The 14,744-nt window shown below is 40.0% G+C and overlaps 1 protein-coding gene across 2 annotated transcripts in view; it reads right to left on the reverse strand.

The window, feature by feature from the left end:
• Positions 1 to 14,744, reverse strand: part of adarb1b (adenosine deaminase RNA specific B1b) — a 120,415-nt gene that overhangs the window by 85,039 nt on the left and 20,632 nt on the right. For both annotated transcript variants that reach the window (XM_089002813.1, XM_089002812.1), the window contains one exon: positions 4,988 to 5,059. The gene's annotated coding sequence lies outside the window, so the exon portion shown is untranslated. The remainder of the gene's footprint in view (positions 1 to 4,987; positions 5,060 to 14,744) is intronic.

Consider the following 14,744-nt stretch of genomic DNA (forward strand, 5'->3'; position numbering starts at 1 on the left):
TGTCTTTCAAATGTGAAAAATATCCCTGATCAGTTAATAAATTTGTCTCAAGGAATATGGCGTTTACATACTATTTCGCAGATACTTGGAGGAGGAAATGGAAATAGATTAAAATAACATATGCACTGTGATTCATCAAGATTGCGTCTGTTTTTAATAGGTTTTCATTGAAGGGGCAAAGTCAAAGAAATCAACATTTATTGAAAAATGGAATCACTTTCAACATTCAAAACATATTATTCCACAACGAAATATTCAAGCTCAATAATACCTACTTGTGTTAAATTCCGCCAAATCATAGATGGTTTGTCCTGCCCGCTCAACAAACTCCTCACTGACGCCCTCGCCTTCACGCGCAAACAATACACGTGTACCGTCGCCGAGCACACAGTCATAGGCTACCTGCAGTGAAATTCGCATACTCGGCACGGCAGCCAATCAGAAGCCTGCTGCTTTCTTCCGGACTTTCGCGAGCGTTATAAAGTTGTGCAATTGCATATCATTTTCCAAAATACATGCACAGAACCTCAGCCCAGAAGAAAGATTCAAAAGAAGCTAACAACATTTTTTCAACAGTAGCCAAAATGGAACTGTATAGTGCCACTTAGCAGTTTTTTTGACAACGATACTAGTGCAGCGTGTTCTACCGGAAACAAATTCCTTGTGTGTCCTACATACTTGGCAATAAAGATGATTCTGATTCATATGTGACACTACAAAACGTAAATTTACATTAAACCGTGACTGTAAAGTGTACGTGAGACTTCATGGCTCAAGGAAGCAATGCAAGCGTTGCATTGTGCACCACAATGACAATCGACTACTACAGCAAAATCCAGCCATGCACATTTACCATAAATTAAGCAAGGTAGCATTTGTAGTAGGTACATTCTTGATTTAAAACAAAACTTTATACTTTGTGACAATGTTTTTTAATGTGGTTAGTTTTGTCTTTGTGCTTCAAGTTGTGAAAAATGGGGCAGGCAACTTTTCAGTTATCTGCCCTGTTGTCCGCTAACTTTTTGTCATGAGTTTCAGACACTGTTTTTACTATAATTTGGGCAGGTTCGGCGGGCCGGATTAAAAAGCCTAACGGGCCGTATGTGGCCCGCGGGCCGTAGTTTGCCCATGTCTGGTCTCGCTTCATGCTGCCGGTCATTTTGGATTTAGGGGTGATATGTTATGTATTTATGTATTTGTGTAGTTATGTAGTTATTTATTCGTGCATTCATCCATTTATTCATTCAATTATTCATTTATTCGTGTATTTTTATTTATTAATTTACTTATTCATTCATTTATTTACTTACATATTTATATATTGACTTGCTGATATACATATTTAATTATGTATGTATTTACGAATGTATGTATTTATTTGTGTATGTATTTATTTATTTGCTTGTTTATTTATTCATGTTTTTATTCATTTACTCACATATTTACATATGCACCTATTTACATATTTATGTATTTACACATTTACTTATGTATGCTTTTACATATTAATTTGAGTATGTATTTATGTAATTGTGTTTACATATTTATTTCTATTATGTATTTATTTATTTATTATTTATTTGTATTTATTCATTAATTTATTTACTTGCATATTTACATATTTAAACATTTACATATTCACTTATGTATGTATTTGTGTATTTACGTGTTTACTTAGGTATGCATTTATGTATTTCTTTATTTACTTGTATATTTATTGACTTGTATATTTATTGATTTGTATATTTATTTACTAGTTTTTCGATTTACTAGTTTGTTTATGCATTTATTCATTCTTCGTACATTCATTCATTCATTCAATCATTCATTTGCAAATTCCATGAGACCTCAGTTTGCTCCACCATTGCATCCCTGATCCACTGCTGAAAAGGATGCTTTGACCCTCTCCTCTTTCATCTAGAACTGCTTCATGTCATCACAAAGAGAGTACAGCAAGTTTTCCCCAAGATGGCGGCGCGTGAACACGCAGCGGCTCCCCTGTCTCTCCCGGCAAATTGGCATTTTTTGTGTTTATTATGTTTGTTAAAGCCATTATAAGTGCCTTGCACGCTGGGTCAGAGAGGACAGTAATTTCATCCGTGCTGTATCTCATTCATTATAGCATATTTGACAATAAAGCTGATTTTGACTTTGTATGACGTACATCTCCAAAGCGACTCGTCTAAGAGAAATAGAGGATGATGCTCCCTAAATATTTTGCATTTGGAATTTTCCCATGTTTTTCCCCTCTTCCTTTTCCAAAACCTGCAAAAAAATGCCTTGGGCAATTGTGACGTTGGTCTGGTAAAATGTAGTTCATACACTGTGTATTGAAAATTCCACCATGCGATGCTAATTGGCTCGTCGGTTCAAGCGCTTTTTCGAGTCCACTGAGGCGTGTGTGTGATATCGCTTGTGACACATGGAGAAACAATGAAGCGCGTTCTTGAGGCAATTGGAGTAACTGAAATAAATAAATAAATAAGTGACAAGTGATGAGTGACACATCTGAAGATTGTGTTGAAACATAATCCGTCAGATTAAAGAGGACCTCTGTTATTTATTTTATTGTTGTTGTTTGAAGGGCAATAATGGAAGACAAGTGAGTGCAAGTCTGTTTGGACAAGTCTGGAATCTAACAAGATGGAAGCCCCCCCCCCCCCCCCCCCCCCGCCCTCACCTCCACCCCTAGAGAACACGGCAGTGCAGAAGCAGCTACTCGTACATCCATAAAGTATAGGCGAGGTCTGTTAATCCATCCGTTCCATTTTGTGAAGCGCTTATTCTCATGGGGTTAAACATGACTAAAATATGGGACAGCCTCGAAAGCTTTCAAAACGGAATGACGATAGGACGAAATGATGTTTAAGTAGATAGACAAAAAAAAAAGATGGGTTTTGTGGTAATTTACAACACAAAATGAATGTTAGCTTTTTTAGATCAGAAAATAGCATTATATAAGAGTGCTATTAGAGTGCTATTTTTTAAGATGAAAATGAAATGTATAGTGGTATTTATTTATTAATTCATTTATTGATGCATTTATTTATGTACTTATTTCCTTATTTAGTTACTTGTTTGTTTGTTTATTTGTGTAATTGTTTATTTATTTGTATTTAATTGTTTATTATTTGTTGATTAGTTTTTAGATCAGAAAATAGCACTCTGAGTGATTTTTTACAAAAATAATCAAATGTATAGTGGGATTTATTTACTTATTTAATTATGTATTTACTTATTTGTGTATTTGTTTATTTACTTTGTTGTTTATTTGTAGATTATTATTTTGTATTTTTAGATTAGAAAATAGCACTCAGTGATTAGATTTGTTAAAAGATGACAATGAAATGTATAGTGGGGTTTATTTATTTACGTACTCATTTATTTATTTACTTACTTGTTTGTTTATTTATTTGCTTGTTTATTGTTTATTTGTTGTTTTTATTTTTTAGATCAGAAAATACCACTCTATAAGTGATTAATTTTTTAAAAGATGAAATGTATAGTGGATTTTATTTATTTACTTAATTGTTTGTTTATTTGTTTGTTTATTGTTTATTTCTTGATATTTTTTTATTTTCACAAACTCACACTCTATAAGTGATTTGAATTGTTTTTAAAGATGACAATGAAATGTATAGTGGCCTTTATTTATTTATTTAATTATGTATTTCCTTATTTACTTATTTGCATTCACTGGCAGACCATGTGGAAAAAAATGTCCACTCCAGTGGCTTTTTGTCATTGTCATTCCAATTGCAGGACCCACAGAATATTGACTTTTAGGACTACATAAACATTCAATGCAGCGTAAGAAACCTTACACTCTCTTCTTTGATCAGAAAAAAAGTTAATTCCTAAACTATATGGGTCTGGAGTTATATGATCTTGAAATGGGAGCATATGTACAAAATACAATACAATACATATTGATTTATATAGCGCTGAAGCTGTAACAAAGCGCTAACCCAAGAATTCAGTTTTCAGAAAAGAATTTTTGTCAATGGATGCTACAGCTGCGTGTTTGCTTTCAACATTTAGCTTGTAGTCGACGTGCACATTCCACCATGATGTCCCTGATCCACTGGTGGAAAGACGCTTTGATCCTCTCCTCTTTCATCTAGAACTGCTTCATGTGATCACAAAGAGGGTACAGCAAGTCCTGAAGAATGAATCTCTCTCTGTGTCTTTGTTTTGTCATATTGTCTCTATGCTGTCATATTATTTGTTATTTAGTTTTTTTTTTGTTCTTTTAACTTCAAGACGGTGCCGCGAGAGTGGCTGCCTTTCCAGCAGCTCATGTATTTTGTTTTTCTACTTTCATTCCTTTCATCACTTTGCTGCTGTGAAATGTAAATTTCTCCACTGTGAGACTAATAAAGGCATATCCAATCCAATCCAATCCAATGCCGCTCTACGTCAGATTTTCAATTCCCGCAGCGTTCGTGCAGACGCTTTAACATGAATCTGTCATCCGTCAACGGCAAACGCTTATGCGCGCCAAGAAGTCTTGTAAAGTTGCATTTACGGGGTGAGAAAAGTTTGTGTATGGACTCGCTATGCAGCCATAAACAAATAAACTACATGGGGGGGTGTGGGGGCGGACTGGGGGTTCCCAGTATTTCCACCAGGATTGTCACAGCAATTCTCTTTGCTAAACAACACGTTAGCGTTGGAGGACCTTTAAAGTCCGAGGAGGGAGAAGAAATTGCAAAGCCGACTAAACATGACAGCTTGCACCAACGGCCGACTTGATCTGCACCTGAGCTCTTTATGACAAGATGAATCGGAGGACTTGTGCAACATAGGTGTCGTTATGGATCTCGCCCACCTACCCCCCCGGCCAATCTTTGGAGTTGCAATCACGATGGAAATTGCAGTTGGGCCACGTGTGGATTGTTGCTATGCAAAGTACATTTAAAAAATATCTGATCAAGCCCAAAATATTTCATTGGAATAAGACGAAAAAATGCAATTTTGTGCCTACCTGCTCATAATCAGCCAAACGCTTCACAAAACATCGGGCGCGCCGTCACAGTTCCGATGGAAAAAAAACACCCTGAAAGCAAACAGAGAGTTTGGTTTAGTTCATTCGTTACTTTTGGTCACCTAAAAAACAAGTCCGCCATTCCCGAATTTGTTCGGGTTTTGAGTTTTCATTCTTGGCTGCCGATAAAGCAGTTTTTTTCCCTTCCACGAGGGACAGCATTTGCCTTTTGTCCATGTTAGCGCTTTGTTACAGCTTTAGCTGATGTTAAAGCACTATATAAATCAATGTACTGTAAAGTCTCGTTATGTGGATATTCTCGGGAGTCAGAAAAAATTTCAATATACCCGTACTATCGATATATCCGTCCTGCGCCGAACTGCATCAAAAGGGGGGGTTGGGCAATACGTAAATGGGTGATCGTTGATATGGCATGTAATTTTATCATTTGGTTCATGGATTCCGTATCAAGCATGCTTTTTGTACAGTAGTGAAGTGAAAAATAAACTTGCAAATAAACATGCATAAAATAAAAACGTCTTTACACTTTTTTAATGACTATTTCCTTTCAAAAATGCAACCAATGCAAAATCCTCACATTGTTCTATACACACGAAACTGCGAACGCCAGCATGTACAAACATATAAAAAAACAGTGATTATTGCAAACAATATAGATATCTGAATACAACACAATTAAATACATGAATGGAAAACAAAACGTCGAACTCTTTCGCGATTAAGGATTTGCTTGTTGGATTGTCCTCCACAGTCACGATTGCCTTGTACGTTGTTCGGATTCCCCATGGTTTAAAGTACTGTATATAAGCTCTGCTACGTTTTTTTTATTGTGCTTGGTAAGACAGGTCAAAACACGGAAGCTGGTCATGTGACTGGGTCTTGGGAGGAACCGACAACGGGGTTCGAGAGAGTGCCTGAATAGAATGACTGAGCTGTGGCGTAACAACAGTTCCTGTTTGTATCTGTATGTGATAACTGCTACATTTTGTGATTAAAAAGACCGACCCGCTATAGCAGCATCATTTCCCATGCTGAGGGGCATTACAGTATGTTTCAGATGCTATTGCAGCAGTAATAAAAGATGTGAGCTCTGCTCCGAATTTTTTTATTGTGCTCGCGTATGACAGGTCAAAATACGGAAGCCGGTTACATGACTGGGGGATCTTTAATACAGTATGGAATGTACAGTAATTTTCAAAATCATCACGCTTCAGCAGACAAAACAATAAACGATTGCATTCATATACAGTACAGTGGACATGTACATAACACTGCAACAGGGAAACTGCAACGCTTACATCTTCAGATCCTTCCGTTCTTTGAAGCGATTTAACCAGCCATTGGAGCATTTAAAGTCGTCATGGCCCAATTCTTTTGCAAGCGCTTCTGCCTTGGTCTGAAAATGACAAAAACCCTGGCACTGGAGTGGGCACATGTTTGCACATTGTCTGGCAGGGAGTTAATTGTCGCCATTTTAGAAAAAAATAAAAAAACCGCCATTTTTGAAAATTGGGGGCTCATTCATTGGTCATATTTCAATTTGCTGTTCCTAATTGAGCCTCCAGAAGGCAGCACACACAGCTAACAGCGCTACTGCCCAATGTTTTCATTCTACATGCGGGTATATGAATAATAAAGCGCCTTTCAAAACTCTCAAGGTCACTTTACAGTCACAGAATAAGTTTTTCTGTGGGTGAGCGGCAGCAGCCACATGCGCCAGCATTCACTCAACCCGAAAGTAACTCAAATAAATAGAAACCCAGAAAGTTAGATAATAGATAACTAATAGATAGCTAGCCAGCTAGCTAGATAGCTAATAGATAGCTCATAGCTAGTTAGCCAGCGATTATTTCAAATTATCAAAGTCAAAAAAGTCAATGTCAGCTTTATTGTCAAATATGTATAATGCTAATATAATAATAATAATAATAATAATAATAATAATAATAATAATAATAATAATAATAATAATAATAATATGTTTAGTTAAGCCTCCGCCATGGTATTTTGCTTTTCTCAATATGTAATGACAATAATGTCATGATGTGCATCTTTAATAATGTCATGATGTGTCTTCCACCATATTTACTTAGCCTGTATAACCTTCTGATACGCAGAGTGAACCATGTTTATTCTTGGAGCCATCTGTTAACACAGATTGATAAAAGTTAGGAATTGTTTTGGAAGAATGCCGCCTCGGTGTCTTGATACCGCCCTTCTGATTAAATAAATATGCTGTGTGTCCATGATGTGAAGACACTCGTGATCATGCAGCCATTGTCTGTAAATCATGCGTGTCCAGAATTTTCTGTAAATAAACCCTTCGAAGGTGCTGTTCATCGACTCCAGCTTTTATTTGGATAACCAAAATACTCATCATTCGATATTAACGAACACGCGGAGGAGAGAGGCCACTCTCCTCCAACAATAGCTAACATATAGCTAGCTAGTAGATAGATCAGGGGTGGGCAAACTTTTTGACTCGCGGGCTGCATTGGGTTCTAAAATTTGACAGAGGGGCCGGGCCAGGAGCATTTGGAGGGAGTGTTTGGGCCGGAAATACTAAACCTAAAGCATTAAAGGACAACCGACGCCTTCGTACAAGTTATGTCCATAATTTATAAAATCACTTCAAATGACTTTGACTGAGCGTATTTTACAAAGATTCCACAGCATATAGCTATAGTTTACGTTCTAAGACTTGCGCTGAATATTCACAAAGTCTTGTTTTCGAGTTGATGACGATCCCCATGTGACGTCACGTTTGGACCGCCCCTGACCGAGAAAGCGACACACAATGCATTTTGGGTACTTTGTTTGGTCTGAAAACTTCGCGTTGATCCGTGTTGATGGCGAAATTAGAAGGAAAACACATAAATAACGCCATGGTGAATCGTTGTGTGTTGCACCAAGACAACTATTTGATATTCGCTGACACAAATTCCCAGCTGACAAATCAGCCCATTTCTAACGGAGCTTGGGCGCAATCTTCTGCATTTTCTGGGTGCTACATTGCTGTCATTGACGGCTCGAATTGATATGGGAGGACTCCTTGAATCAATTGCAAACATTTATGCTTTCCTCTTCAGAACTATTTGAATCATATTCATAACTGGATGAGGAACAAGAAAACATCTTCTCCGAATCTGAAGCCATTGTTTTGATTCTCGAGCAAGGCAAGACGTCTTGGCGTGACGTCACGAACAAGGGGGTGGGACCTTCTGAAACTGGCCATTTCCGGATTCATTTTGAAGTCATTTTTATTGGTGTTTTTCATTTAACTAAAAATATCAGCCTGCCTGTTTTGGGTATTTTAGATGCTATAAAACGTTTTTCTGATGTCAGTGGGAAACACAAAAAAATGGTGCCGGTTGTCCTTTAAATGTAGTGTGCACAAACCTCATAAGCACAGTCTTTCAAATGTGAACCTGATCAGTTAATAAATTTATGGCGTTGACATACTGTGCTTTCTCGTTATATCGAATGTGAAAAAATATCGATATAACCGGGACTATCGATATATCCGACCCTGTTTGCATGTAATTTTCTCCGTGCGTGCATAGAAATAGTATCGATATAACCGGGACTATCGATATATCCGATATCGATATAACGAGACTTTACTGTAGATTAAAATAACATATGCACCGTGATTCATCAAGATTGCGTCTGTTTTTATTAAGTTTACATTAAAGGGGCAAAGTTAAAGAAATCAACATTTATTGAAAAATTGAATCACTTTCAACATTCAAAACATATTATTCCACAACGAAATATTCAAGCTCAATAATACCTACTTGTGTTAAATTCCGCCAAATCATAGACTGTTTGTCCTGACCGCGCGCTCAACAAACTCCTCACTGACGCCCTCGCCTTCATGCACAAACAATACACGTGTACCGTCGCCGAGCACACAGTCATAGGCTACCTGCAGTGAAATTTGCATACTCGGCACGGCAGCCAATCAGAAGCCTGCTTCTTTCTTCCGGACTTTCGCAAGCGTTATAAAGTCGTGCAATTGCATATAATTTTCCAAAATAGATGCACAGAACCTCAGGCCAGAAGAAAGATTCAAAAGAAGCTAACAACATATGTGACGCTACAAAACGTAAATTTACATTAAACCGTGACTGTAAAGTGTACGTGAGACTTATGAAAGGGGCTTAGTGGCTCGTAGGAAGCAATGCAAACGTTGCATTGTGCACCACAATGACAATCGACTACTGCAGCAAAATCCAGCCATGCACATTTACCGTAAATTAAGCAAGGTAGCATTTGTAGTAGGTACATTCTTGATTTAAAAAAAAAAAAAACTTTAGACTTTGTGACAATGTTTTTTAATGTGATTAGTTGTCTCATTGTGCTTCAAGTTGTGAAAAATGGGGCAGGCAACTTTTCAGTTATCTGCCCTGTTGTCTGCTAATTTTTTGTCATGAGTTTCAGACACTGTTTTTACTATAATTTGGGCAGGTTCGGCGGGCTGGATTAAAAAGCCTAACGGGCCGTATGTGGCCCGCGGGCCGTAGTTTGCTCATACCTGAGATAGACAATAGCTAGCTAGCTAGGAAGCTAGATAGGTAGCTAGCTAAATAAATAAAAAGAAGTGATGATGAAGCTTCAACAGCTTCTAATAAAGGTTATTTTTGGCGAGTGAAGAGTGGATGATTTTGAAGCTCTGGTAAGATTTCTTCGTCTCAGGGATGCAAAGTAGACAATCACCGGGTGTGCATCTTTGGCAACAAGAACTGTGGACAAACCAGAGCGAAAACCGCCATGGATTAACACGCATGTTCAATTTACGTCTTGTTCTAGGCAATTTATCAAACCCGCAATTGGACTGTGTCCTCCGTTCCAGTCGGAGACGGAAATGGTAACGCGGCGCAGACGCATTAGCATCATTAGCTCTCTCGTATCAGGGAAGCCATCTTGATGTTCATCTTTTATCACTCGATCCAAAGCGCTGTTTACAATCCCAAATGCTTCTTCGCCTCACGTCGAAAATCAGCAGCCGGCACTAATTTATGACTTGCCGGAGTCATCCATTGCAAATCTTGGTGTCCCGGGAGACGCCGCGGGAGAGGCACTTTTTGAAATTCAATGACAAATCTTGCGCCGCCGTCACGTAAGAAAACTCTTCCAAGCTGGCAGGGAAGGCACGCGAGGACAAAGTGACCGTGGGACCATTTGGATGGCGGGCTTTCGATTCAGCAAACCTCATTTAGTCTCATTCACCGGCTTCCACGTCACTCAGCGGGCTAAGTCCCACTTTTTAAAGCCGTACACGCAGGCCCTGAACGCTAAGCCCCGCCTTTTAAAACCATACACGCAGACCCTGGTCACTAAACTCCGCCTTTTAAAGCCGTACACGCAGACCCTGAACGCTAAGCTTGGCCTTTGAAAGCCGTTCACGCACACCCTGAACGTGTGGCATATTTTGCATTGAAATGATGCGTGAAAATGAAAAATATTGAAAAAATAAATAAAATATACAGTCACAATTTTACGGGTGGCATATAGAAATGCACAACACCCCCAAGTGCTAAGCAAGGGGCTGCATTGTCACTTTTACAAATAATAATAATAATACATTTTATTTCAAGCGCCTTTCAAAACACCCAAGGACACTTTACAATAAAAACAATAGAACACAGCACATAACAATAAAACCATAAGTAAAATGATAAATAATAAAATAGCAGAGAGAATTAGACATTGAAAGCAATTTTAAACAAATGGGTTTTGAGATGAGCCTTGAAAATAGGGAGGGAGTCAATATTACGGATGTTGGGTGGGAGTGAATTCCAGAGTTTGGGAGCAGAGCGGCTGAAAGCTCTGCATCCCATCGTGGTGAGACGGGCAGAGGGCACATAGAGGTGAAGGGAGGATGAGGATCTGAGGGACCGAGAGGGAACAGAGATTTGAAGCAGGTCAGAAAGATAGGGAAGAGCAAGGTTATGGACGGCTTTGAAAGTAAACAGAAGTATTTTGAATTCGATACGATGTTTAACCGGTAGCCAGTGGAGTTGCTGGAGTACAGGGGTGATGTGGTGAAAGGAGGGGGTTTTAGTGATGATCCGGGCTGAAGAATTTTGGACGAGTTGGAGTTTATGGAGAAATTTCTGATTGACACCGAAGAGAAGTGCGTTGCAATAATCGATGCGGGAGGTGACAAGACTGTGGATAAGGTGGACAAAACGTACAAAAAATGCAAATATCAGAATGAGAATCTTTATTGGCCAAGTATGTAGAACACACAAGGAATCTGTCTCTTGCAGAACACGTTGCACTAGTATCATCGGAAAAAAATTGCAAAGAACCACTATATGGTTCGATTTGGGTGACTCTTTAGAGTTAATGGCAAGTTGTTTAAATGTCTGCTGGATTTGGTGCGAAAAGGAGTCACCGGAAAAGGTGGTGAGCAGGGTGCGGAGGGTCCTGTCGAATTTTCCGCACCCTTGTTTCGATTCTTGCAGTGTGCGAGTCCTCGAGAGTGAGTAGGGCGGTACCAATGAATTTTTTAACTGTCCGTTGAAGTCAGATTTTGTCCATTTTTAGTGGCATCCCCGGACCAAACCGTGATGGAATAACGTAGGATTGATCGGATGACAGCTGTGTAGAAATGTCGTAAGGGGGTTAAGTCGCATGCATCGGCGTGAACGCAAGTGTCCAAATGGGCAAGGTCAAGCAGAGGACAAGAGGGGGGGTATTTAAGAAGGATCAAATGAATCCAAACGGCACAAGGTCAACAGGAGTAGAGGCAGCCCGCAAAAAGATGGGGGTGGGGGAGTCTAGGAGGGGGGTAACTAGTTAAAGAGGGGCTGATGAATCAACAAAAAGTGTGCCGTCAGCATCCCCGGAGCCAGCGGGGAGCGTCAAGTTAGTTGACGTGGGATGCGCAACCCCAACCCCAGCCCACCCCTCAGTTGCCCCCCCTTTGCCCTTCCAAGCCTCATTTCTCCACTTCGCCTTCTCATCGCTTGCATTTGTTCTTTTGTCTTTCTCATCCATATGGCAGATTCCAGCTCAGCCCCCTTTGCCCCCCCGCTGTTGCCCTGCTGCACACTCCAATGAAATGGCCTCTCGCTCGCTTGCCCCCCCCATCCATTTCTCTCTCTCTCTCTCCCTCTCCACCCCCCCTCGCTCTTCCTACCCCCCCCCCCAACTACACACAAACCCACGCTTGCTTGCACAAGCATCCCGCATGAGCCATGTCTTATTTACGGTTCGATTACAGCCGAGTGCCCTGCAGGACGCTCGTCCTCTTCCACCTCCCTTTCTCCTTGTGCCCAGATGTTGCTGAAATAATTGTTGTGGGTAGTGGGGAAGGGTGGGGGGGGGGGGCAATTGAACCTGTTTAGGCCATAAAATGTGTGTTTGTTGTTACAAGAAAGCGGCAGTACGGCATCAGAGCAGTAGTTAGCTAGATAGTTAGCATAAATGCACCCCCCTGGCATGGGACTACAGTAAAGTCTTGTTATATCGATATTCTCGGGAGTCGGAAAAAATATCGATATAACCAGACTATCGATATATCCAATCCTGCGGCATGTAAATTTTCTCCTTGCGTTCATAGAAATAGTATCGTAATGAGCAGTACTATCGATATAACCGATATCGATATAACGAGACTTCACTGTATTTATTTTAAACACAGCTGTAATTTTCAAAGTTGACAAACACGCTAGCACACCCCCAACACAGCCCCCCGCAGTACAGATCTCCATCCTCCATTGGTTAATAGCAGAATGCTATCCGGCAAGTGTGCACAGAGGACATACCGCCGTGGGACAAGGTCATCAAATGAGTGAGCAGAATCCCCAGTGGACTTAAAACGGTGTCGCTCACCCCCCCCAAAAAAAGAGGTGAGGAAGAGGGTGTGCTCTATCTTGCACCCCCCCCCCCAAAATCAATAAATAAACCGCACTGTTACCATATTTCACTGGAGTCTGCAGCGCTATTTCGGCTACTGCTAGCAAGACGCCCGCTTTGCTAGCGGAGGGGTAGGAACATCCCCTTGTCGGAACTGCAAGGTGGACCCAGACTTTATTTGGCATGGTTTTTATTCATACAATGTTATTTTTTATCAAAGATCATATTCTATTCATTCTTTATATGGAGCATTTGTCATTTTAAAGGTTGTGAATAAACTGGGGACACCCTGGACTGGTTATCATGTTATTTCCGGGTTGAGAGAATGCTGCCGCGTGTGACGGCCGCTGCTCACCCGCAGAAAAAAATATCCTGTGACTGTAAAGTGTCCTTGAGAGTTTTGAAAGGCACTTATACATTAAATGTATTATTATTATCAGGGGCTATCAGTGCATTTGTATTGACAACTAAAAAGAAACAAAATGCCTGTGAATAGTATTCTATTGTCGGTCTATGTGTGTTGCAGCACCGTTTGTTTTCTTTCAAATTTCTATATGCTCAAAGGATTGTAAACAAAATGACATCCATGCTAGTTTTGTTAGCCCACTGGTTTTGCAATTGATGTCGTTCTAAAGTAAGGGTGTCAAAGTCATGATTTGACACATTCTAGCACCCTTCACATATTACATATAGAGTGTGCAACAAATTAACTCATTCACTTCCATTCCCGAATTTATTCGGGAATGGAAGTGAAAATACGACGAGGGGCGCCATTTCCAATTTTTTTTCTGCTCTTGGTTTTTCTCGTGTTGTTGCCAATAAAACACAGGTAAGACCTCTGGCAAAGTTTTTCCCTCCCATGAGGGGGCAGCATTTGCCTTTTGTACAGCCACCCCCATTTCAGGTTTATATAACTCCAAACCAATATCATTTAGGAATTAACTCTTCTTTTTCTGATGAAAGATGAGTCTAAAGTTGCTTACGCTCCATTAAATATTTACGTTGTCCTAAAACTCAATATTTTGTGGGTCCTGCAATTTGAGTGAAAATGACAAAAACCCTGGCCTTGGAATAGAACATTTTTGCACATTATCTAGCCGTGAATGAGTTAATGAATAACTACTTTTCAAATTGGAAGTAAAAAATAATGACTGTTATTTTGGTTTACGTGAGACAATTTGAAATGTTTGACATTTTTCATTGGGACTTTAGCAACATGGTACATGCTTGAGTTGCTTTCGCGGGGCGAATAAAATGGTGAGGCGGGCCAGATTTGGCCCCCGGGCCTTGACTTTGACACGTGTGATAAAAGGAATTAGGCAGCTAGCTGAATAGAAAAAAAGTTAACTAGCTCGATCGCTAGCTAGCTCGATGTATGAGCATGGAATTTCACATGCTTGATTTGCTTTTGCGGGCCGAATAAAATGAATGTGCCTTGACTTTGACACCTGTGCTCTAAAGCTTTCATCGGACAAAGTTAGGTGCGTTTGGTTCAGTTCACAGTTTGTATTTTTGTCATATGGCAGTGTTTGAAAAAGCATCTGCCCGGTGGCCCCGGGCGTACAACTTTTACGTCGGGCATACAACTTTCAAAACGTCTCGGCCCGGATGGCCGACAAACTTCTTCAACAAAAAAGAAGCAGTTTTTTTCAAATCAAACATTTATTTTATTAAAAAAGGAAAAGCCCCAAACAAAACGCTACAAGCCACGCGGACTCCTCTTTCTCAGCAGCTTTCAAAACGCTCAAGTACACATTTCAGTCAGGGTGTAGTCCGAAGCACGAAATAGGCTTCTGATTGGCTGCCGGTGCCGAGTATGCAAATTGCCAAACGAACGTTTGTTTGGCAATTTGCATACGCGGCACGG

Source organism: Hippocampus bargibanti, linkage group LG08 (assembly GCF_051943395.1).
Source record: "Hippocampus bargibanti isolate YZ-2025 linkage group LG08, ASM5194339v1, whole genome shotgun sequence".
In the NCBI taxonomy this organism is placed as follows: domain Eukaryota; kingdom Metazoa; phylum Chordata; class Actinopteri; order Syngnathiformes; family Syngnathidae; genus Hippocampus; species Hippocampus bargibanti.